Source organism: Hyla sarda, chromosome 6 (assembly GCF_029499605.1).
Source record: "Hyla sarda isolate aHylSar1 chromosome 6, aHylSar1.hap1, whole genome shotgun sequence".
NCBI classification, from domain to species: domain Eukaryota; kingdom Metazoa; phylum Chordata; class Amphibia; order Anura; family Hylidae; genus Hyla; species Hyla sarda.
In genome coordinates this window covers 18,609,185-18,634,025 of record NC_079194.1, presented here as the reverse complement: position 1 = coordinate 18,634,025, position 24,841 = coordinate 18,609,185, and the positions used below count along the sequence as shown (strand labels likewise).

The 24,841-nt window shown below is 49.1% G+C and overlaps 2 pseudogenes; both read right to left on the bottom strand.

Annotated features, from left to right (window-relative positions):
* Positions 1-19,586: 19,586 nt before the first annotated feature.
* Positions 19,587-19,688, bottom strand: LOC130277851 (U2 spliceosomal RNA; annotated as a pseudogene).
* A 798-nt stretch (positions 19,689-20,486) lies between these two features.
* Positions 20,487-20,596, bottom strand: LOC130277929 (U2 spliceosomal RNA; annotated as a pseudogene).
* Between the last annotated feature and the right edge of the window lie 4,245 nt (positions 20,597-24,841).

Genomic DNA, 24,841 nt, shown 5'->3' with positions numbered 1-24,841 from the left:
ATTGGTTCCTAAGGCACAGCAAGAAAGGGCCCGTCAGGAGGCCGAAATAGCCGACTTGATGGACAAACTAAAGGCCCGACACCGAGAACTTCATGCCACCAAGCATGTACATCTGCCTCTGGAGGAAAGGATCCGCTATCAAGAGAACACCAGAGAGTTGGAGGCACTCTTCAATCGCAAGTGGGATCATCCCCGAGAAGGGGAGAAGCCCTTGGAACGTCGCAGAGCAACAGTGGCCAAGTTCGACAAGGTCAGAGGTTATGGTACCCTCATTGATTGCCACACCTGCTATACCATCCTCGTAAACCGGCGAGCTGTACAGAGGTCATATCTTCACAAAAAGTTCCATTCCCTGGAGGTGGGTGAGATAGTGGAATACACCCCCATCCGTGGCCTGCGAGGAGAGTGGGCGGCCGCAGTAACCAGGCCAGCCGCTCCAACCCAGTTGCCCTTCAAGTACTTTCCCTCTGATGATTGGGAAGAGGACCCCTTCCAGCTGAGGCCGAAATGGCCTGCTCCTGATGCCTCCACCAACGTACCCAAGGAGGAGGAGTCTCTACAGCAGCCGCCACTTCCTTCTGCCTTCAACAAAGTACCCTGGCCTACTCCTATCCAGGAGGTTTGGCCTTGACCGCGGGTACCAACCAAAGCACCTGGGCCTACTCCCGACAAGGAGGTTTGGTCAGCCCACCAGGTACCCACGAAAGTGCTGTGGCCCACTCCTGACGAAGAGGTGGGGCCGAATCAACCAGCACCAACTGTTAATCTCAATCCTTCAGTGTCACACTCTACCCTTACTAATGTGGTGTGGGAGAATTCTTTGGCTGCTCGTGATCCTGAGAGGGGTAGAAGCTCTAAGCGAGGAGCAGGATGACATTGCGAGAGTTTCATCTGAACTGTGAAACCCATCTTGCTTTAAAGTTTTTTTTGTTTTTTTCACAGACTTTTCTGCAACAGTTCAAGAAGTGTGCCTAGGACTATGCTAAGACTGTTCAAGTTGTAACGTAACCGTCAAGCTTTTGTGAATGGTCCTTAGACCAAGAGACTCCTAGCGGTAGGAGATTCGTAAGTGTGTGCCCGGCTAGAACTGGTAGCCGTGAAGTTTAGATTCTTAGTGCAGGTGGACTGCTGATCCTTGCATGCTTGTTTACGTATATATATACCTCAATAGTAACGTGACATTCTTTGTGAAAGTTGCACTTATCTGGTGACTGTGCCTGAACCCTGTTGGAGTATTTAATAAATGCTTATGCTAGATTAACTAAATGCAAGTGGTTATTGTACCCAGAAAAATTAGCCTTGTACATGTGTACATAGAAAATGTAAATAATAGGTGTGTAGTAATTACTAGTAGGTGGCTTCCTCGGCTCCTCTGAGGAATCACAGTTTTGTCGCCCATCACTAACACCTTCTCAAAGGTCCACTCAAGGGAAACTACCCCTAAGGTATCAAGACTGACTTTGTACATAGTACTACACACATAGTACCTCACAAAACAATCACTTAAGTGTACTTACCTCACATAAACTTAGTACACCGTCAAATAAACAAACAAACAAAAATATCTCACACTAAAGTAAATGCTTTGGGAATTGTAGCTAATGTCATTTTCTAATTCCAGCCACTGTCACGTACACAATTATCTCTTCTCTTATACGTGTGCAAGATGTTCTGCCTGGCCAGTAGATACTCTTGCTAGCTAAAAGTAATACACATAATTAAAGGTAACCTAGGTAAGGTTTATCTGTTGTGTTCTAGGGGTAAGAGCGTATAGCCAATGGACCCTAGTAGCCAGTCTTATTGGTAGAAAGCCTCAGGCAAGTCAATATACCCTCAGTGTACTAAACAGGTATTTAACATGGCAAAAATGTATAGTGAGATTCAAAAATGTATAGTGAGATTTGAATTGTCTAGTGAGCTTAGGAAAAATGTTAAGTAGGATGTATCTCATGTGAATAATATTATCCTGTTACTAAATTCATGAACCAATCCTGTTCGTGAGTTTACCCAAACTAATGTATGTACAGCAAATAAAATGTTAAGTAGCTTTTTATTGTTGTACCCGACCTTCACTTCGTCCCTCTGTCTTAGGGGACTGACGTCGAGGCCGACTTATCTCAAGTAAGGGGGTTTGTGGGGTCCCAGTACCGTATTGCATACCGTACCTAGTGTAGAGGTCCCCAAAGTCAGAGTAACTATGTTCAGGTAGGGTTCCTCAGGTGGGACAGCCCCTAGAGCCTCTCCTAAACTCTATCTTTAATAATAATAAATTCAACAACTATTGTTAAAACAAAATCCCAACTAGAAACTTGACCACAACCTAGTATCCCACTACTGACAAATCATGTTAGTTTTGATGGTCATATCCCTAGTTGGTATTTTGTCACTGTTCATATTTGTTGAATAAAGGGAAGAATCTTAAAGAAGATCCTGGTGCTGAACCATAATTTCTGAATTAAAGACTTGACATAAAGATAAAGGAGGCCATCATGGAGAACTGGTCCACCACCACCCAGATAACGGAACAGTCAGAAGAACTGGGTAAACAGACCCAAAGGTGTTTGGTGGGAGTACTTGTTTTATTTATGAATTTTGGATCTTTTAGCCTATGGCTCAGGGATGGCTCCTACACAATGGCTCATCAAAGAAAAGTAGGTGAGCCGACAAGTGTGTTTTAGCATGTTTTCTTCCTTAAAGGAGTACTCGGGTGCTTAAACATCTTATCCCCTATCCAAAGGATAGGAAATAAGATGCCTGATCGCGGGAGTCCCACAGCTGGGGACCCCCGTGATCTTGCACGCGGCACCCCGTTTATAATCAGTCCCCGGAGCATGTTCGCTCCGGGTCTGATTACCGGCGACCACAGGGCCGACGGCATGTGACGTCACGCCTCCGCCCCCGTGTGACATCACGCTCGGCCCCTTAATGCAAGCCTATGGGACAGATTATAAACGGGGTGCCGGGTGCAAGATCACGGGGGTCCCCAGCGGCGGGACTCCCGCGATCAGGCATTTTATCCCCTATCCTTTGGAGAGGGGATAAAATGTTTAAGCACCGGAGTACCCCTTTAAGTCTGTTTGGTTTCCTGGTTTATCAAGTATATCTTCTGTCTACATGGATTTCATCATCTCAGACTAGAGGTACGTTCACATGAGCAGATCTACAACATATTTTACGCTGAGGATCCGCCGCTGAAGGACCGCTGTATGGTGCCTTTACATGTGCCTGCTCGGAGCGGCAATATGCCACTACGAGCAGACACATGGCGATGTGCGAGTCGCAGCGCGCATGCGCAGATTACTCACACATCGCGGCAGCTCTCGGCCTAGCTCATAAAGCAGGGGGAGGCAGCTGCGATGCGTGCAAGTACACTGCGCATGCGCGGCGACTCGCACATCGCTTCAGTGTGTCTGCTCCTAGCAGCGTATTGCTGCTCCGATCAGGCACATGTGAAGGCACCATACATCGGTCCTTTAGCGGCGGATCCGCAGCGTAAAATATGCTGTGGATCCGCTCGTGTGAACGTACCTTAACCTCCTGAGCGGTATTCCCGAGCGTGACTCGGGGTTAATTTTCCCTGCCAGGATTGGTAACCCCGAGTCACGCTCGGGGTAGAATTACAGAGTTCCCGGCCGGGCTGCACGATATATCGCAAAAGCAGTGCGATATAGCGATGCGGCCCCCGGGAAAACTTGCGATTATCTGCTCTGGTCGGCTCCCGTTGCGGGGGCCGGCCAGAGCAGGTGAAGAATAATACTAAAAGTCAGTGTTTCCCTACCAGGGGGCCTCCAGCTGTTGCAAAACTACAACTCTCAGCATGCCCGAACAGCCAAAGGCTGTCCGGGCATGCTGGGAGTAGTAGTTTCACAACAGCTGGAGGCACCCTGTCAAAAAAACACTGAGCTAAATGTAAAAGGAAAAAGAAGTAAAATAAAAAAACCTTTTGCTCACCTAGTCCCGGTCCCTGCAGATGTCGTTCCCCTCCGTGCGCTCTGGTCCCTGCTCTATTCATCTTACAGGACCTTTCACTTTTCAGCCAATCACAGGCCGCAGTGGTGTAAAGCCTGTGATTGGCTGAAGGGGAAAGGGCTTGTTCTGCAGCAAATACACTAGGTTTGAAATCTGCCCGGCAAACCCAGTGTATCCTGCTGCAGGACAAGAAAAGGTGACAGAGGGGGGAATGTGACAGAGGGGGGGGGGGGGGGGGGGGGAATGTGACAGGGGGGAATGTGACAAGGGGGGGGGGAATGTAACAAGAGGGGGGAATGTGACAAGGGGGGGGGGGGTTGGATGTGACAAGGGGGGGAATGTAACAAGGGGGGGGAATGTAACAAGAGGGGGGAATGTGACAAGGGGGGGGGGAATGTAACAAGAGGGGGGAATGTGACAAGAGGGGGGAATGTGACAAGGGGGGGGGGGGGAATGTAACAAGAGGGGGGAATGTGACAAGGGGGGGGGGAATGTAACAAGAGGGGGGAATGTGACAAGGGGGGGGGGGAATGTAACAAGAGGGGGGAATGTGACAAGGGGGGGGGGAATGTAACAAGAGGGGGGAATGTGACATGAAGGGGGGGGAATGTGACAAGGGGGGGGGGAGAATGTGACGGGGGATGTGACAAGGGGGGGGGGAATGTGATGGGGGAGATGTGAAATGGGCGGGGGGGGGGGGGGGGAGATGTGAGATTCAGTGCAAAAAATTGTACCGCTTTTGGTACAAATTTCCAGAAAGAATCATACCGCCAGGGAGGTTAAGGAGTCCAGTTTATGTTGAGCTTCAAGCATGCGCTCTGCAATTGGATGGATATCTCTCTGGCCTGTCATTCACAATCCAGTCTTCAAGTTGAACGTGGCGATGAAATTTTAGACACCCCCAGTTTCTGCCATGATGCAGGAAAGAAAGGTAATACACGCTCCCCTTCTTTATGAACGATGGATGCAGTCCTAATTGCTTGAAACTAAGGTTTATTTTTGCAACAATAAGTTTCAAGTCCGGCACAGACTGCATCCACCGTTCATAAAGAGGGGGAGCACCAAAATTAAGGTCCTGTTTTTTCCGTGTATTACCTCACTTTACTGCATCTTGGACTGATTGACTTCGGGTCATTCAGAAAGGACCTCTGCAGCAGCTGACCTCGACCTCTGCAGCGAGTCTATGTGCCAGGACAACGGCATGTGGTAAGCCTCTCTCTTTTACTGTGGGGTACATTGTTACCTGGATCCCCTACACTAGAAGCACAACTGCTTTTTTATATATTTTTTTATATTTCTTATACAGTTTCTGCCATGAGACCAGGTTTTGCTCTCCTCTAAGTAAATCCATACGCCTTGCTACAGACTGGTTTTTGGATCCCTGTGCAGTTCTGGGATCAAGCAAGTGTTGTAAATGCATTTAAAGGGTAGCTCCCACCATCCTTTTTTTTTTTCTTCTATCTCTGCCTATTACCCATCTATCCCTAACCCCCTTCCTGCTCCTGCTTTTATTTTTTATTACAATGTTAAAAATGACTTTTTGTCTGCCTGGTAGTGTGCTCACTACCAGGCAGACTTCCCCAGCAGGCACCACATCACTGATGCCTGCTGGGGAGGGTGACTTCCGCCCTTAGTTCATCTATATAGGGTGCCTCCAGCTGTTTCACCACTACAACTCCCAGCTTGCCCTGACATCTATTGGCTGTCAGGGCAAGCTGGGAGTTGTAGTGTTGAAACAGCTGGAGGCACCCTGTGCAGAAAACAATTAGTTAGGGCCATGGGCGCTACCCCATTCCCTCCGTCTGTTCCCCGATCCCCCCCCCCCGTGTTAAAATGCCGAACCCTGCTCTCCCCCAACCCCCGCTCTCCCCTAAAACAGATCCATACATACTGCCAGACAGTCCAGCATGCAGGGGCAGCAGCGGCGGCGTCATGTGCAGGAGGAGTGGTCGGACGGCCAGGGAGCCAATGCGCACTCTATCTGCCTGTCTGATTGACAGGCAGGGAGTGAGCGCAGGCTGAATGAATTAGGACCGATGCCCGGCTGGCATTGGTCCGAATTCGGGCGTGACGTCACGCCAGCCTGCAGCTGGCCGCTAGGAGGGAGACCCCTAGGGGCCAGTTTTCAAACATTAATTAAAGCATTTTAATAAAAAAAAAAAAATAATGAAAATGTATTAGAGATAAGTTGTAGTACATATGTATTACAACATATAAAAAAAAATTCATGACAGTGCCCATTTAAACACTCTTGTGAATACCTGATTTCTTCCATGTCTTTTTCCACAAACCACTCATTCTTTTTCCTGAAGCACTCGTGCTATCTTTTGAGTCTGTGCCTTTTTCTTTTGCTAAGTTTGAGCCCCTTCCCTTTGTTTAACCACTTAGACTTTGCCGTCAGCATTGGTTGTGACATCCAAATGGTAAACAGCCAAGAATAATTTGCCACGCTTTGCTGCAAAATGGTAACAATGCCTTTGTGCATCCCTCTACATCACCGAAAGTACCAAAAATGGCATCAACATTCATCTTTGGAAGGTGATCAGATATAATGAAATATTTGTATGGATGACTGCGTGCAAAGCCTTGGGTCCTGGCATGTGGATGTTTCTTTGCCAGATACTACCTACCTAAACAATGTACAGACCAAGTCCCCCTTCTACGTGGCAGTAGTTTCCCCTAATGGCAGTGGCCTCCTTTAGCAGCATAATGTGCCCTGCCACAACGCAAAAGATACAATGGGCAACTGCTGTTGGGTCAATTAAGGAACTTAAAGGGGTACTCGGCTGCCCCAGCGTTCGGAACATTTAGTTCCAAACGCTTGGAGTGGGCAGCAGGGGTCGTGATTTTACAGCCACGCCCCTCGTGACATCACATCACGCTCCCTCAATGCAAGTATATGGGAGGAGGCGTGACGGACGCAGCAGCGGCCACGCTCTACTCGTGATGTCACGGCCATTCTCCCCTCAATGCAAGTCTATGGGAGGGGGTGTGACGGCCGTCACACCCCCTCCCATAGACTTGCACTGAGGGGGCACGGCCTTGACCTCACAAGCCTCCGCCCCGCATCGCCAGTCATCCGGCATGGAGCGAGGGATGTCTGGGGTGCCGCAGGTGAGATCGCGAGGGTCCCCAGTGGTGGGACCCCCACGATCAGACAGCTTATCCTTCGGATAGAGGATCAGATGTCTAGGGGTGGAGTCTCCTATAATGGGGAGTTCGGCAAACTCCCAATGTTTGGAAATACCTTACGCTGTTTTCCATTAACCTCTATGGGAGTCTTAACATTCTGTTCAGCTGTTTTCAGTTTCCGGATAAGGAAAGGATGGGGGGGGGAGGAGGTCTTCATCTTGAGATAGGTCTAAGAGGTGGATATCCTGTGGCTATGCCATAAATATGTCCCAGATAGGACATGTATTGCTGGAATATTGGGGGGTTCATATACAGAGAACAGCTTGTAGTTGTGTGAAATAATTAATAATATAAGTAGTATAGCAATTTTTCCATGTCCACCTGTGAACTACTATAAATCTCCATGGCTTATACTCGACTGTCTCTGCTCGGCTTACACATATGTCTCATTGAACTTTCACACTTCAGATTAACTTTGGCTAAAATTATCTGGTTAGCTCATACGTGAGTTACGGTATTATGTTTGCATCTCTTCAGACCCCCCCCCCCCCCCTTGGAAAGTTTCACTGAAGTCTCCGTAGACATTGCATCAAAACAAGTATGTTAAATATCGGCAGCGTCCCCGAGGGCTTCGGGATAATGGAGTACTGAGATAGCGGTTTGTGTTACATGCCCAACATATTATTATGTATCTACATGAATAGACGGCTGCTCTGTAGGGATATTGTGTCTATAATTCATGTGATGCAACGGCAAATGTTTATTGTAAATCTGTCTATTTTCCCTCGTGAGCCGAGATGATGTACAGTGGAGTAATGGCTGATTATTCTATTATATCTATGAATATACGTTATACAGATATACATTACATGACCCAAACTATGTAGGTTCTAATACATGGTATTCTTATAGGGCAGTAGCGTTTGATGGGCCCAAAGGCATCTCTAATACCAGAATTATCAGGGACAGGACATGCACAGACATTTTGGGGGGGGCAGGGGCTGAACTTGTTGGATAAGAACAGTTTTACTGTTTTATTGTTGCTATATATGTAGTATAGATACTATGTATATTTACTGTTCATGTTATATTGTGTACATGGGATGTTATATTATGTGATGATTGTACACCTTTAGGTCCTGGTTTGCTGGGTGATGCAGCACACATTAGTGCCACCATGCCCTGTCATGGCAATGGACCAGAGAAAAATGGCAATGGACCAGAGAAAAACACTGCAGCGGCGCTGCAGCGCCGCTGCAGTGTTTTTCTCCGGTCCATTGCCATATTACATCTACGGTCCCTGCTACAGGATTCTGTCTTCCCATTGCTGGCTTGCAATCTTTTGGGTCTCAAGGACCCAAGTGTTCTCACAGGTGAGAGACCATCTGCTAAAGGGCACCGTGGTTCCCTTTGTGGTGGTCCAGTATGGGAGATGTTGCCCCGTACCCTTGCTGCCCTGTCAGGCAGCGTCCTTCAGTATCCCCAGGGCCCCTTGCACCTGTTCCCTCCCTGTACATATGTTCTGCAGTGTATTGTATTATAAAATGTGTTGTATCTTTAAGAGTTATGTCATGTGATTGTTACCCAGGAGGTTCCAGTGACCAGGTGATCCCAAGAGTGACCTATGGGCTCCCTGCTAGTCTCCCCCATATAACCCCTGGGTGGAGCTTCTCTCTCTCTTCTGCTGAGGTCCAGTGCAGTCGCCTAGTGTGTGTGTCCAGAGTGTTGGAGACCTCAAAGCAGGGCTGGACTGGGGATTAAAACCAGCCCTGGAAATAATTGCAGACCAGCCCCACGTCAGCCATCGGTAGCCACGCCTAGATTTATCCCTTTACAGTACACTAATTTATATATATATATATATATATATATTTTTATTTTTTTATTTTTATTTCCTCGATATATATTTCGAAGAAATAAATTGCTACTGTATTTCACTATGGTGAAGCAATTTATATATGTGTCAATTTTCCATGCATTATAATATTGAATATGTCGATATAAGTCATACATTTACCAAGTAACAATAGTATGGGAGGAAAAAAAATTTTTTCACGGGGCACCCTGACCGAAGTTGACGAGCAAAAAAAAAAAAAAAAAAAATGTTTAAATGTTTAAAAAAAAGCTGCAATGCACACAAATTCCATTATCTATTTATCAGTGGGTATGTAGTTTAAAGTGCTGCGTTATACAGCAACTCACATGTGACGTCTTCTCTGATCAGCGTCATTCATCAGGTCAGGACTGTCCAGACCATTTCTTCCAGCCACAACTCTTCACCGTTAAACCTGCAAAACAAATCTATTAGGCTCCGCACTTAGCATTAGCCTCCAGATTCCCCTTTTACAAGTGAAGAGGAAAACAGGGGCATATAGGTGTAAAGGGGTAACAGAGGGGGTGTACATGGGAGACAGGTGTGTAGAGGAGTATACGGGGGAGACAGAGGGGTGTACATGGGAGACAGGTGTGTAGGAGTATATGGGGGTGACAGAGGGGTGTGGGGGGGGGTTTACAGTGGTGGCAGAGGGGTGTAGAAGAGTGTACAAGGGTGACAGAGGGGTGTACATGGGTGACAGGGGTGTAGAGGAGTGTATATGGGTGACAGAGGGGTGTACATGGGAGACAGGTGTGTAGAGGAGTATACGGGGGAGACAGAGGGGTGTACATAGGAGACAGGTGTGTAGAGGAGTATACGGGGGAGACAGAGGGGTGTACATAGGAGACAGGTGTGTAGGAGTATATGGGGGTGACAGAGGGGTGTAGGGGGGGGGGTTTACAGTGGTGGCAGAGGGGTGTAGAGGAGTGTACATGGGAGACAGAGGGGTGTACATGGGTGACAGGGGTGTAGAGGAGTGTATATGGGTGACAGATGGGTGTACATGGGAGACAGGTGTGTAGGAGTATATGGGGGTGACAGAGGGGTGTAGAGGAGTGTACATGGTTGACAGAGGGGTGTAGGAGTGTACATGGGTGACAGAGGGGTGTACATGGGAGACAGGTGTGTAGGAGTATATGGGGGTGACAGAGGGGTGTAGGGGGGGTTTACAGTGGTGGCAGAGGAGTGTACATGGGTGACAGTGGGGTGTACATGGGTGACAGGGGTGTAGAGGAGTGCACATGGGTGACAGAGGGGTGTACATGGGTGACAGGGGTGTAGAGGAGTGCACATGGGTGACAGAGGGGTGTAGAGGAGTTGACAGTGGTGACAGAGGATGTGTACAGTGGTAGCAGAGGGTGTATTAGTGTACATGGATGACAGAGGGGTGTAGAGGAGTGTACATGGGTTTCAGAGGGGTGTAGAGGAGTGTACAAGGGTGGCAGAGGGGTGTAGAGGAGTGTACATGGGTGGCAGAGGGGTGTAGGAGTGTACATGGGTGACAGAGGGGTGTACATGGGAGACAGGTGTGTAGGAGTATATGGGGGTGACAGAGGGGTGTAGGGGGGGGTTACAGTGGTGGCAGAGGAGTGTACATGGGTGACAGTGGGGTGTACATGGGTGACAGGGGTGTAGAGGAGTGCACATGGGTGACAGAGGGGTGTACATGGGTGACAGGGGTGTAGAGGAGTGCACATGGGTGACAGAGGGGTGTAGAGGAGTTGACAGTGGTGACAGAGGATGTGTACAGTGGTAGCAGAGGGTGTATTAGTGTACATGGATGACAGAGGGGTGTAGAGGAGTGTACATGGGTTTCAGAGGGGTGTAGAGGAGTGTACAAGGGTGGCAGAGGGGTGTAGAGGAGTGTACATGGGTGGCAGAGGGGTGTAGAAGAGTGTACATGGGTGGCAGAGGGGTGTAGAGGAGTGTACATGTGTTACAGAGGGGTGTAGAAGAGTGTACGTGGGTGATAGAGGGGTGTAGAGGAGTGTACATGGGTGACAGAGGGGTGTAGAGGAGTGTACATGGATGACAGAAGGGTGTAGAGGAGTGTACATGGGTGACAGAGGGGTGTAGAGGAGTGTATATGGATGACAGAGGGGTGTAGAGGAGTGTACATGGGTGACAGAGGGGTGTAGAGGAGTGTACATGGATGACAGAGGGGTGTAGAGGAGTGTACATGGGTGACAGAGGAGTGTACATGGGTGACAGAGGGGTGTAGAGGAGTGTACATGTGTGGCAGAGGGGTGTAGAGGAGTGTACATGGATGACAGAGGGGTATAGAGGAGTGTACATGGATGACAGAGGGGTGTAGAGGAGTGTATATGGATGACAGAGGGGTGTAGATGAGTGTACATGGATGACAGAGGGGTGTAGAGGAGTGTACATGGATGACAGAGGGGTGTAGAGGAGTGTACATGGATGACAGAGGGGTGTAGAGGAGTTTACATGGGTGACAGAGGGGTGTACATGGGTGACAGAGGGGTGTAGAGGAGTGTACATGTGTGGCAGAGGGGTGTAGAGGAGTGTACATGGATGACAGAGGGGTATAGAGGAGTGTACATGGGTGACAGGGGGGTGTACATGGGTGACAGAGGGGTGTAGAAGACTGTACATGGGTGACAGGGGGGCGTCAGGGATGACAAGGTGGTAACAGGGATGACAAAGGGACAGAGGGGTGTAAATGGGTGACAAGGATGTGGTCAGAGGGGTGGACAATGGGGGGTGAACATGGGTGACACAAGGATGGACAGGGATGACAGAGGGGTGGACAAGGGTGACAAGCAGTTAAAAGAGGGGTGGACAGGAGTGACAAAGAAGGGTGGACTGGGGTGACAGAGGGGTGAATGGGGGGGTGGACATAGGTGACAGGTGTAGAATGGGGTGTGGTCAGAGGGATGGAGAGGGGGGGGACATGGGTGACAGGGGGATGAACAGGGGTGACAGAGGGGTGGCCAAGGTGGACATGGATGACAGGAGGGTGGACACGGGAGATATGGGGGTAAACAGGGATGACAGAAGGGTGGACAAGGATAACAAGGGGGATAAAAGAGGGGGGGCAGAGGGGTGAATTGGGGGATGGACATGGGTGACAGGGATGGACAGGGGGTGGACAAAGTGGACATGAATGACAGGAGGATGGACATGGGTGGCGGGGGTGGACATGGGTGAGGGGGGGGTGGACATGGGTGAGGGGGGGGTGGACATGGGTGAGGGGGGGTGGACATGGGTGAGGGGGGGGTGGACATGGGTGAGGGGAGGAATGGACATGGGTGAGGGGGGGGATGGACATGGGTGAGGGGGGGATGGACATGGGTGAGGGAGGGGGGGTGGACATGTGATCAGTCACATGGAGGAGTCGGAGTCACATGATCAGGGGCTGCTGACGGTGACATCATCGCAGGTCCTGTGGCGCCGGGGAGGGAAATAAAAAAATCAGGGTTGGAAATCACTGCGCTCTGGATGAGCAGGTACTGCTGGGGTGAGTGGCGGGGCTGGGAGCCTACAGCTCATAGCTCCGCCTCTCTGTGGCCGCTTCACACAAGGTCCTGACTTAGTGTCAGCACCTTGTGTGAGTGAGCAGCCACTGTGTGGCCGCACACGGGCCGGCCTGTGTAGTGCAGAAAACCGGCCCACTGTGCGGTCGGCCCATCGGGAATCTTCCCGGTATGCCGCTAGGCCAGTCCGGCCCTGCCTCAAAGTCCAGTCCTGCAGCCACCATCAATTCAAGTAAGATAAAATCACAGCTTTGTGAGTCAAGTCAGTCCCTGTCATCTGTCAAGTCAGCGTGGTCTGCATTCAATTGTCCAGTCCTACTACAAGTCCCAGCAAGCCCTTAAGGTCTCTGTGTCACTGGTCACCTCCTTGGGCCCTGGCTGAACTGTACAGACTTTACCAACTGTCTACCCTCAATAAAGCTACCGTTGTCCGTAACTTGGCTTCAGAGTCTTTATTGCCCCCGAGCCTAGCCCAGGATCCAGCGGTATACCTTCGGATGATTTTAGGCTAAACCACACCCTGGTGTAACGAATACAAGGGGTTAATGCAATCTGCCCCTAGGATACAACATCTGCCCTCATCACACCCAGCTAACACAACTTTTGGCATCCTACGAACAGAATATGGGTGTGCGCCTTAAGCCACAAGTCCTCCCCTAGTCTGAACTGTGTCCAATATTGTCTGCAAAAACCGCATGCCAATGCGATTTAAGTCTGTGCCAGAAAGTGTATGGGACTTTGCAAATGAAAAGTGGTTTACTCGTGGCACTTGTGAAATAGAGGGGGAGGTAAAGAAAAGACTGTTATCTGCTAATGTCAACTGTATAGAGGTGGTACCTGAAAGGGTTAAGTTGGTCTGGTGTTTCCCGCGTCTACTATACCTAAAAGTGTTTTCTATCAGCATTGGGATGCTAGTTTATTGTGTGAGCCTGATGATGTTAACTTCCGTGTAGTTGTGGGTAATGGGCAACCAGTCCCCAGACATGGATACTGGGAGCCAACTATTCAGTTGGGAGAGCAAGTACTTACCGGTCAGGGAGTGATTGTAACTAATGTGACAGATAAGGGGTCTACTGAGTTTATATTGAGGATGAGCATGCCTCTCTTCCCCATATGTCCCCTTCAGGCCAGCGGGCGGCACAGCACCACTTGAAAGTCCTACAGGCGGAGCAGAAGTTTGCCAACAAGCAAGGTGAAATCTGCAGAGTACGAGTTCAAGACATCAGGTCGGTGACCTGACAACCCAACATGGAGACCATCATCTGGTGTTGCGCACGTCCCGGAGTCAAGAATAGGGACTATCAAGCCCTGCTGGAACCTATGCAATTGGAAGATCATCCTCTTGTTCGAGCTGCAAGAAGCCTTGTCACTGTCACCAACGGGAGAGTCCTGGTGCAGTTAGTAAGCCTGTCTGATTCTGCTACTGTCTTGCCCAAATACACTCCTGTATCCCAGCTGTACCTCCTAGAGTCGAAAGACATTGTGACAGAATATCTGGTGGCCCGACAGCATGCAGCTCAAGTGGCCGAAGAATCCAGTGTGAGCCCTCCAGAGCCCTGGTGGGCGCAACTCCAGGTTGGAGACGACACTACCCCAAGGGACCAAGTTAATGGAATCATCAATGTTGCCAAGAAGTACCATGAGGCTTTCAGCAAGCACCCCACAGACTTCAGGCAGACTTCAATGATTCAGCACCAAATCCTCACAGGTGACAGCCCACCTATCAAGGAAAGACACCGTCCAGTCGCACCTGGCATGTATCAAACTGTCAAGAAGATGCTGGCTGACATGAAAGAGGCAGACGTAATCCAGGAAAGTCAGAGCCCCTGGGCGGCACCACTTGTCTTAGTCAAGAAAAAGGACGGGACCATCCGCTTCTGTGTCGACTACAGGAAATTGAACAATGTCACACATAAGGAAGCTTATCCATTGCCAAGGATCGAGGAGTCACTCACCGCCCTCGAGTTAGCTGCTTACTTCTCCCGCCTGGACTTAACCAGTGGATATTGGCAAGTGCCCATGGCCATGGAGGATCGTGAAAAGACCACCTTCGTGACACCCACCTACTACCGCCGCTTCTTTCCCTACTTTGCCCAGATTGCGGAACCCCTCACAGCTCTCATACGGGGTACGGCGAAGGAGAACTACAATGGAAGACTACCTGTTGAATGGACCGAAGAGCAAGAGATAGTGTTTTGAGCTCTCAAAAGTCTGCTGACAGAACCACCCATCTTGGCATATCCAGACTACAGTCAGCCGTCCTGGCTGTATACTGATGCCAGTATTAAAGTTCTGGGAGCTGTCTTGTCCCAAGTCCAGGAAGGGCAAGAGCGAGTAATTGCCTATTCCAGTCATAACCTGCAAGGAGCAGAGAAGAACGATGCGAATTACAGCTCATTCAAGTTGGAACTTCTCGCCCTGGTATGGGCCGTGACCGAAAAGTTCAAAGACTATTTGTCCGCCACAACATTTACTGTCTACACTGATAATAACCCGTTGGCCAACCTGAGCATTGCCAAGTTGGGTGCCATCGAGTAACGTTGGGCTTCAAATACAGTTTCACTTACAGTTTCACCATCATGTACAGAAGCGGCAAGTCGAATTTAAGTGCCGACGTACTGTCTAGGATGACCCCCAGCGAAGGACCCCCTGTCGAAGACATGGAGATGCCCCCATTCTACCAACGGTTTGTGAACCAGAATGTTGTGACTGCCCTCATGGATGTTGAACCCAGGTCCGAAAAGGTTAAAGAACCTATACACCTGGAAGACTCTTCAGGATGAAAGTAGAGTCATGGGGGATCTGTTGGACTACCTTCTGGCGAAAAAGGTACCAACCCATCTACGCCAGACCCAGTGTGACTACGAGCTGAAACGTCTGTGGTGACAGAGGAAGCGACTGTTTGTGCACAAAGGACTGTTGGACCGAAATTCTTTGGATCCGACCTCTGGTGATCGACTTCATCAGATTCTGGTTCCGCAAAAGGGATGCAGCGATGGTCCTCAACGCATACCATGATCAGTCTGGACACTTTTTAGTCCACCAGACCGAAGCTAGGCGAAGATTTTATTGGATCGGAATGCGGCGCAACATTGAGAAATGGTGCAGTGAATGTGCAGTCTGCAACGTCACCAAGGACGCAAGAGCACCCCTCCATTCCATCCAGAGTTAAAGGCCTAACCAGTTGGTCATACTAGACCATGTCAAGTTGTCTCCTACCTGGTCCGGGTACACCTATGCTCTCACCATGGTGGATCACTACTCTAAATGGGGTGTTGTTGTCCCTGTCAAAGATCTCGCAGCCAAGACAGCGGCCCAGATGTTCTACTCCAATTGGGTGCAAACTCTTGGGTGTCCAGAGTTTGTCCTAACGGACTGCAGAATGGCCTTCGAGGCCCAACTCTTACAAGAGCTGTGTCAATTCCATGCCTGCAAGAAACTCTGGACTACTGCCTATCACCTCCAGGGGAACAGGCTCCGTGAGCGCATCAATCAAGTCTTTATCCACATGTTGCGAGCAGCCTCTGTGTCAAGACAAGAAGAGTGGCCCCAACTGCTGCCCGAACTATTGGAGATCTATAATAACACAGTCCACTGTTCTATCGGGTACAACCCTTTCTACTTGATGATGGGGCGACATGGACAGCTGCCTAAAGACTGAACATTTTGGCTCCAAGCCCCATACAACAACTCTCCACAAGCCTCCCTTGAGTGGGTCTCTGACCACCAGAGAAGCCAAAGAAATTCTCGGCAAGAAGATGAGCGAGGCTCAGCAAAGACAACGACAGAACTATAATCATCATGCCTCTGCCAAACCACTTCAATTGGGCGAAACATTGTGGCTGCGGAAGTTTCCAAGAACCCATAAGTTAGACTCTATCTGGGAGACAGAACCATACATGGTGACGGCCATACCCTATCCAGATTCTGATGTGTAGAAGTACAAAAGCCTGGGTATGAGCTGCAAGTTGTTCACCAAAACCGGATCAAGTTGTGTCTAAAGAAAGATCTGCCAGTGCTCCCAGCACCATCTCTTCCAGTCATCAGACCTGCAAGAGAGTACGTCCCAGGGAAGGAATCCATCCATCTATGGATTTCCCCATGTTTTCTCTGAGTCAGCCGGTGATCTTCTGTGTCTCACCAACCCCGATGCCAGTCCAACCGACACTAATCTCCATACCAGTCCCAGTCTTGTCACTGTTGGCTCCAGCTTATATCCCTGTCTCTAGAGTGCCGACCCTGTCACCAGTCTCTCCACCACTGCTGCCAGCGTCTCCGAATCCAACTAGTCCTGGACTAATATCAACTTGTGTGTATTATGGTCTAAAATGTGTTCCTAGAGCAGTTGCAAAGCTTGTTAATCCCACATGTTTACCAAACCAAAGAGCATGTATGGACATTTACAGTGCTACATCGACCTGTTACTACCTTGTTCTATAACCAGACCTGTGAAGGACATTTTGCATAATGCCCCAGGAACTGTCACCAGGCCCCAGTGGCCACTTGAGTCCTCCTACCTCCAGGACTGGGCGTCGAGGACGGCTGTATTTAAGAGGGGGAGTTTGGGTGGCCCAGTATGGGAGATGTTGCCCCATACCCTTGATGCCCTGTTAGGCAGCCTCCTTCAGTGTCCCCAGGGCCCCTTGGACCTGTTCCCCCCCAGTACATATGTTCTGCAGTGTATTGTATTATAAAATGTGTTGTATCTTTAAGAGTTATGTCATGTGATTGTTCCCCAGGAGGTACCAGTGACCAGGTGATCCCAAGAGTGACCTATGGGCTCTCTGCTAGTCTCCCCCATATAAGCCCTGGGTGGAGCTATCTTCTCTCTCTTGGAGCTTCTCTCTCTCTCTTCTGCTGAGGTCCAGTGCAGTCGCCTAGTGTGTGTGTCCAGAGTGTTGGAGGCCTCAAAGTCCAGTCCTGCAGCCACCATCAATTCAAGTAAGCTACAGTCACAGCTTTATGAGTCAAGTCAGTCCCTGTCATCTGTCAAGTCAGTGTGGTCTGCATTCAATTACCCAGTCCTACTACAAGTCCCAGCAAGCCCTTAAGGTCTCTGTGTCACTGGTCACCTCCTTGGGCCCTGGCTGAACTGTATAGACTTTACCAACTGTCTACCCTCAGTAAAGCTACCGTTATCCGTAACTTGGCGTTGGAGTCTTTATTGCCCCCCTTGCCTTGCCCAGGATCCAGCGGTATACCTTTGGGTGGTTTTATGCTAAACCACACCCTGGCATCACGAATGCAAGAGGTTAATGCCATCTGCCCCTAGGGTAACAACATCTGCCCTCATCACACCCCGCTACCACACCTTTATCTCTCAGGATTACACGGGGCGCCGACATCTTCTCTGTTTTTTCGTATCTGTTTCTTTTACTTTGTCATGTTAGATGGCAGTGAGAATGTTTGACTTTTTGGCACTCAGCAAATAGAATAGGAGGAGATGCCAGCTCCAGAGTAGGCCCAGGAAGAAGCTAATATGGGTATGCGGAACTCTGGGGGGCAGAGAGGAGCAAATATAGGGATGCATTTTGCCACCAAGGGGCTGGGTGTGAATAGTCCACACGTGGTATAAAGTAGACCTGAGATTGTCCTGTAAAAACTATTAGACCTGGGAACTATGGGGGAGATTTATCAAAACCAGTCTAGAGAAAAAGTTGCCCAGTTGCCCATAGCAACCAATCAGATCGCTTCTTTCATTTTTCACGGGCCTTTTAAAAAAATGAAAGTAGTAATCTGATTGGTTGCTATGGGCGACTCAGCAACTTTTCCTCTTCACAGGTTTTGATAATCTTCCCCTATGCCTCTAATTCAAGTCAGTAAAGTGGAGGCCAGAGTTGTTGTTTTTTTTTGTCAGGAAGCATTAGAGGCCGGAGGGGCAGAAAGTTCTGTTTGGGCTTATTCACTTCGGAGGAGTTGGTGGGATGGAGGCCCAGAATATAGTGTAATGTGGGGCCTGTGCAGATACTGCATAGAGGGGCACCCAGTGTGTTCTTGGGAACCCATTAGATGACATAATCTAGATAATGCCAAACATGACTTATTGCTTTTCATGGAATCCAGATGGCAAATTATTTTAGAAATTTAGCACGGAAGAGAAACTGATATCTGGCACTTCACTCGGAAGCACAATTCCCTTTAACATGCTCCATCAGTGGACACAGGCACCATAACTCTGGATGCAGTGGTGCGTCCCATAGAGGCGCCCCCTCATCTAAGACCGATGTACCTGCCGAACATGTTCCAATAAAGCAAGACTGGCATCAAGTGGTAAGTGCGGCTTTCTGTGATTTGCTTCAAAATTTACAGAAATCTATTGCAACTTGAGTGTAGTGGGTTGATCTAGTGTAGCTGCAGAAGAGGATAGCTTGCAGATTGCTTTATGGATGTAGCCCAAGCAGCATGGTCCAAGCACATGGGGGAGATTTATCAAAACCTGTCCAGAGGAAAAGTTTCCCAGTTTCCCATAGCAACCAATCAGATCGCTTCTTTAATTTTTAGCAAGGCCTCTAAAAAAATGAAAGAATCCATCCGATTTTTTATCTATGGGCAACTTAGCAACTTTTCCTCCGGACAGGTTTCAAATCTCCCCCATTGTCTTCCAGGGGAAGGGTCATTTCTAGGGAATTTGTTTCTCTGTGTTTACAGGGGCTGTAGGAGATTGAACTGAGCGGTGTTTTTGCAGGGAGGTGCCGAACCTAATGGCCACACACACCTCCCCTAGACCGCTAGGAGGGACACCCAGAAGGGCTACCGCATCCTGACAAATCCTGTGGACACAAAACACGCAAAAAGTGACACAGTGAACAAAAATAAATAAGTGAATGTGTGCAGGTTTACTGCCCCGATCTATAAAAAATTCTCTGATCCTAGCCAGAAGGCCGGGAATCAAGAGGTGAGTGCCACATTGTGTAGAGATATGGTTCAAGTGCTTCCCATCCTCTCAGTGAGTTTTGGCACCTCAGGGTCACCACTCCCCGAGGCACAAAAGTACCTCAGCTCTAGACCATCCCAGCCTCATGGCGAGAGCTGAAGGAAACAGGACACATTAGGGCAACCGTTCAGCTGATTCCTTTGAAAACCAGCCCCGGAACTCCTGCCCCCTCCACGCAGCACCATCCTCACCAGTCATACATCGATGGTGTCTGAGCCACCGATAAAACTGATAAGAACAGATACTACACTTGATCTTAGCCAAAAGGCAGAGAAGCGATAAGATTTTTATTTTCTTTAAAGCCGAGGAACGTGCTTTCGATTCACCCAAAGTGCAAGAAAAAGTGCAAACGTGTTACACTAAAAAAACGTGCACAAAGGATGCGGTCTATCGCTAGCCCTTCTCCGATAGGAGAGAGGCCCCCCAACAAACCTTACCCTTCGCCTCCGGACCAAAAGGTACCTGCGAGGTTCCAGGTTCGATGTCCCTTTTCGCCGAAGCTACTAGGGGACCACAAATGCTCCCGGCATCCCCCTTGGCGTTAGCCAAGGTATCTGCCCGCAGAGCCGATTACGGTAGGTACCCTGCCAAGCAGGAGTACCCGGGGTGTTTGCAGGGAGGTGCGGAACCTAATGGCCACACACACCTCCCCTAGACCGCCAGGAGGGACACCCAGAAGGGCTACCGCATCCTGACAAATCCTGTGAACACACAACACGCAAAAAGTGACACAGTGAGACAAAAAAATAAATAAATAAGTGAATGTGTGCAGATATACTGCCCGGACATCCGGCCGGATCTATAAAAATTTCTCTGATCCTAGCCAGAAGGCCGGGAATCAAGAGGTGAGTGCCACAAGGTGAAGAGATTATGGTGCCCGTGCTTCAACTCAGTGAGTCTATCCTCCCAGTGAGTTTCGGCACCTCGGGGTCACCACTCCCCGAGGCACAAAAGTACCTCGGCTCTAGACCCTCTCAGCCTCATGGCGAGACCCGGAGGGAACAGGTCACATCGGGGCAGCCGTCGAGCTGATTCCTCAGAACCAGCCCCGGAAAGCCCTGGTACACCTGCATCCTCCATGCAGCACCCATCCCCACCAGCCCCATACCGGCGTTACGGTACACCGGCATGAAAAACTGATAAGAACAGATACTACACTTGATCTTAACCAAAAGGCCGAGAAGCGATAAGATGTCTAGGGGGCGGAATACCCCTACCCCTACCCCTACCCCTACCCCTACCCCTACCCCTACCCCCCCCTTTAAGTCCTACTCCTTAAGTCAGAAAGGTCTTATGTTGAATGTTACATGAAGTCTTGTGGAGACTTCCAGCTGACATAGAGAGATTTATAACCCCGGCAATGCTCTCTGGGAAAAACAGTATGCAAATGAGATCTTCAGGAGGAAGAAAGTTCTCTAACGCCACCTATAGGTAACTATCCTGTAAGTCAATGTCTGACCCAGTAAAGAGCCTTGAAACAAGACAAGACATTTTAGTCAAACCAGCATTACCTCCAGAAGGAAGAGTACCCATCTGTAGTCAGACGTTTCTGGGGTTTCTGACGTGTTTGCTCTTTTGTTTCCTTTTACCAGATTGCTGACTTTTTATTTAATTTTTTTTTTTTTTTTTTTTTTACCACATCACGCCCTGGTGGACAATGTGCAGCTTCTCTTTTAAAAGTTTGTTTATGGTCTGATGATGCCGCTCTGCCAGTGGGTCGTTCCCCCTGTGGGCACTGGTGTCACGGCGGTGGTGGTCGCCGCCCAGTGCTACGTCATTTTATGCTAGGGACGTTAGGGACCCACTCTAAATATGTGGCCTTGACGTGGCGAGTGGGCTTTGTACTTTTTGATCAAAACGTATATACTAACAACCTGTTGGTTTTTGAAATTATGCTGAGAAGCAATCAGATCATTATACAAGATTGTAGATGTGCGACCATGTCTGTTTCTTCTACCCGAATTCACGGTCTGATGATGTGTGCTGAAGTTGTCCAGAAGCAGCTAAGCATGACTTGTGATAGCTTCACCAGTAGCTTCACCGATGTGTTGGAAAAAAGACGCACAAAGGCCAAGAATATTTCCACTTTATTTTCCACTTTTTTTTTTTTCGTAGGTCCCAGCAGGAAACAGAAATATATTTCACGGGATTCAATTGTAGGAACATCTGGTACAATCCTTATCTAGCAATATTAAAAACAGCCCCTTGTCCTGTACACAACATGAGGGATCTACGGGGAAACACATGTCCAGCAGAAGAAGTCATGTGGTTTCACAGTTACAGATCTGATGTTTAGATCAGTGATCTTCAAACTGTGGCCCTGCAGATGTTGCAAAACTACAACTCCCAACATGCCCGGACAGCCAATGGCTGTCCGGGCATGTTGGGAGTTGTACTTTTGCAACATCTAGAGGGTCACAGTTTGGAGAACATTAGAACGTTGTGCTCTGGGGTGAATTAAAGATGACCACCCAATATCAACATATCCTATGTTAAAGGAGTACTCCGGGATGCCAAAACTTCTCCCCTATCCTAAGGTGGGGAACTACTTATATAAGGCCACTACCTACCACTGGGGGCATAACTTACCTTGGACCGCTACCAACATTGGGGTACTACCTTCCAGTGTCGCACTACCTACCTAAGGCCATTACCTACCGCTGGGGGGGGCATGACTTACCTTGGACCGCTACCAACATTGGGGCACTACCTACCTGCCCTGGGGACACTACCTACCTAAGGCCACTACCTATCACTGGGGGCACGAATTACCTTGGACCACTACCAATATTGGGGCTCTACCTACCAGGGTCATGCCACCTACCTACCTGGGGGGCATTACCTATTGGGGGCATTACCTACTACCTACCAGAGGCACTACCTACCTACTAGGAGCATTGCCTATGACCGACCTGGGGGCTCAGAGAGGCCTAGGCCATGAGCTGTGTAAGGGGCCCCAACATTTTTGATGCCAACCCATTTGTACCTTGTGGTTTGAACAACAACAACTGGAGACTTACAGGTTGGGAGACAAGTTGCCATAGTAGGAGAGCCAGGGGGTGCCAGCGATTGGACCCCCCGTGATCAGACACTTATCCTATATCCTTTGCATAGGGGATAAGTTTTTGTATCCCGAAGTACCACTTTAGGTGAAATATAACTTCAAGGACGTAACACATACCAACTCTCCTTTTTTGCCCATACAACTATGCCTGCTACCCTCCTAGTTAGATCCATGTTTAACAATGTCAAACGATACGTTACACGGGATATATTGATGTTTAGTTCCACTACCACTCAACTTTGCAATGATAAATGGCTTCCGAAAACAAGTACCATAGTGCATAGGATATACCAGATACGTTCCTTCCTCACCTTTCCTCTTGGAAATGAAAGTCCTTAATGAAATGTACGAAACGGTAAAGGGCGACACATCTGTAGGCGAATTGAGAACAGGTCCTGGAAAAAGAGGTGGACTTTTGGAGATATGTACAGCCGTAAACAGTGGTCTTCAACTCATGGCTTCCCAGCTGTTTTGAAACTATCAATAGTCAGCATGCACGAAAACATGATGTTCAGGCCCCCTGTCAGGGGGGTAAATCCAGTACCACAGTAAGGGGCCCAGGCCCCTTCCCGCACCCCCTGCGGCAGCCGCAGCACAGAAGCAGAAGACCACTGTTTATACAGAGATCTCCTGCTTCTGTACATACAGTGTGCCAATAGCGTACGTAATATACGTAATGAGCATAGAAGTGCACATACCTGGGGTCACTACCTAGTGCTGGAGGCATAGCCTACATGGGGACACTATCTACCTAAGGCCACTGCCTACTGGGAGCACTACCTACCTCTGGGGGCATGACCTGCCTAGGACCACTACCAACGTGGGGGGCACTACCTACCAATGGAGGCATGACCTACCTGAAGCCACGACCAATATGAGGGCACTACCTACCTAAGGCCACTATCTACTGGGGGCACTACCTACTGCTGGGGGCATCAATTACCTTGGACCACTACCAACATTACCTACCTACCTACTAGGGGCATTCTGACCTACCTGGGGACATTACCAACCTACTCGGGGATTCTACTTTATAGGGGGATTCCCTACCTACTGGGGGAGGAGAAATGACCATACCCACCACCACCCAATCCCCCTACCCTTTCCCCTCAACACACTAAATTACTCCCTCATATTATGCAGGGCACCAAGGTGGCATTATTTGGGGGCACTGAGAGAAGAAGACAGGTGGAAAATGTACTGAAAAAGTATGTTGTCTGGCAGACTCTGTGGAGACGAGTCATGGTTGGAAGATAGCAGGAGGACCCTGAGCGTGGGCTTGGGGTGGGCCACAGGTTGAGGGGGTGAGGAGCCAGGCCTTGAGCTGTGTAAGGGGCCCCAAAATTTCTGATGGCAGCCGTATGTACATTGTGGTTTGAACAACAACAACAACTGGAGAACTACAAGTTGGGAGATAATTTACCATAGGCGCAGACCTTTGATATATGAACATGGCTATGATTTGAGAGGTCAGAGGACTGGTTTGAACAACCATTATGATGAATACAGATACCTGCTTCTTAACCTTTGTTTTTATGGGTTTTTCCAATCAAATAAATTTATATTGAAAAACCGATAACAAAACATTATACAGATGTCATAAAGGGTATAACATCTGTCAAATGCAACAGGAAAGGAATCAAGGGCACTTGGGGCATCGTGCATCACTTGTTTTTTGTAGAACCAGTGGGGTTCTGTTTACCCTATGTACAAGTGTGGTAGCCACGGCGGTGCTAGGAGAAATACCTTATTACTTTGTGACGCCAGGGCACCGTTATCCTATACACGGTCCGAGGTTGGGGACAGCTTCTCCTGGGCCAGACACTGGGAGTAAATGAACACACCAACGTCAGGTTACGGTTAACTGTCTTTACTGAGCAGGGTGCAGATGATATTACACGTACAGCTGATTTTGGGTGAGAGGATGCAGCGTAAGACTATCCAAAATGTCTTAAATGTTACCTACCATATCCACCATCTGGGTCTGTGTTTGGAACTCATGTTGTCATTGTCATGGCTGCGGGGGTCTTTACGTCATGGCCACGCCCCCTCAATGCAAGTCTATGTGAGGGGGCGTGGTGGCCACCACGCCCCCTCCCATAGACTTGCATTGAGGGGACATGGCGTGATGTCACGAGGGGCGTGGCCATAACATCACAACCCCCGCTACCCACATCCAGTACTCTAAATGAACGCCGGGTGCTGCACAGAGATCAAGGGAGTCCCCAGCTGCAGGACCCTCACGATCAGACATCTTATCCCCTATCCTTTGGATATGGGGATAAGATTTCTAGGGGCGGAGCAGCCCTTTAAAAGGATTTAAGAACCCCATTGCTACATAAGTAAGGGGAAACTGACAGATGGATCTA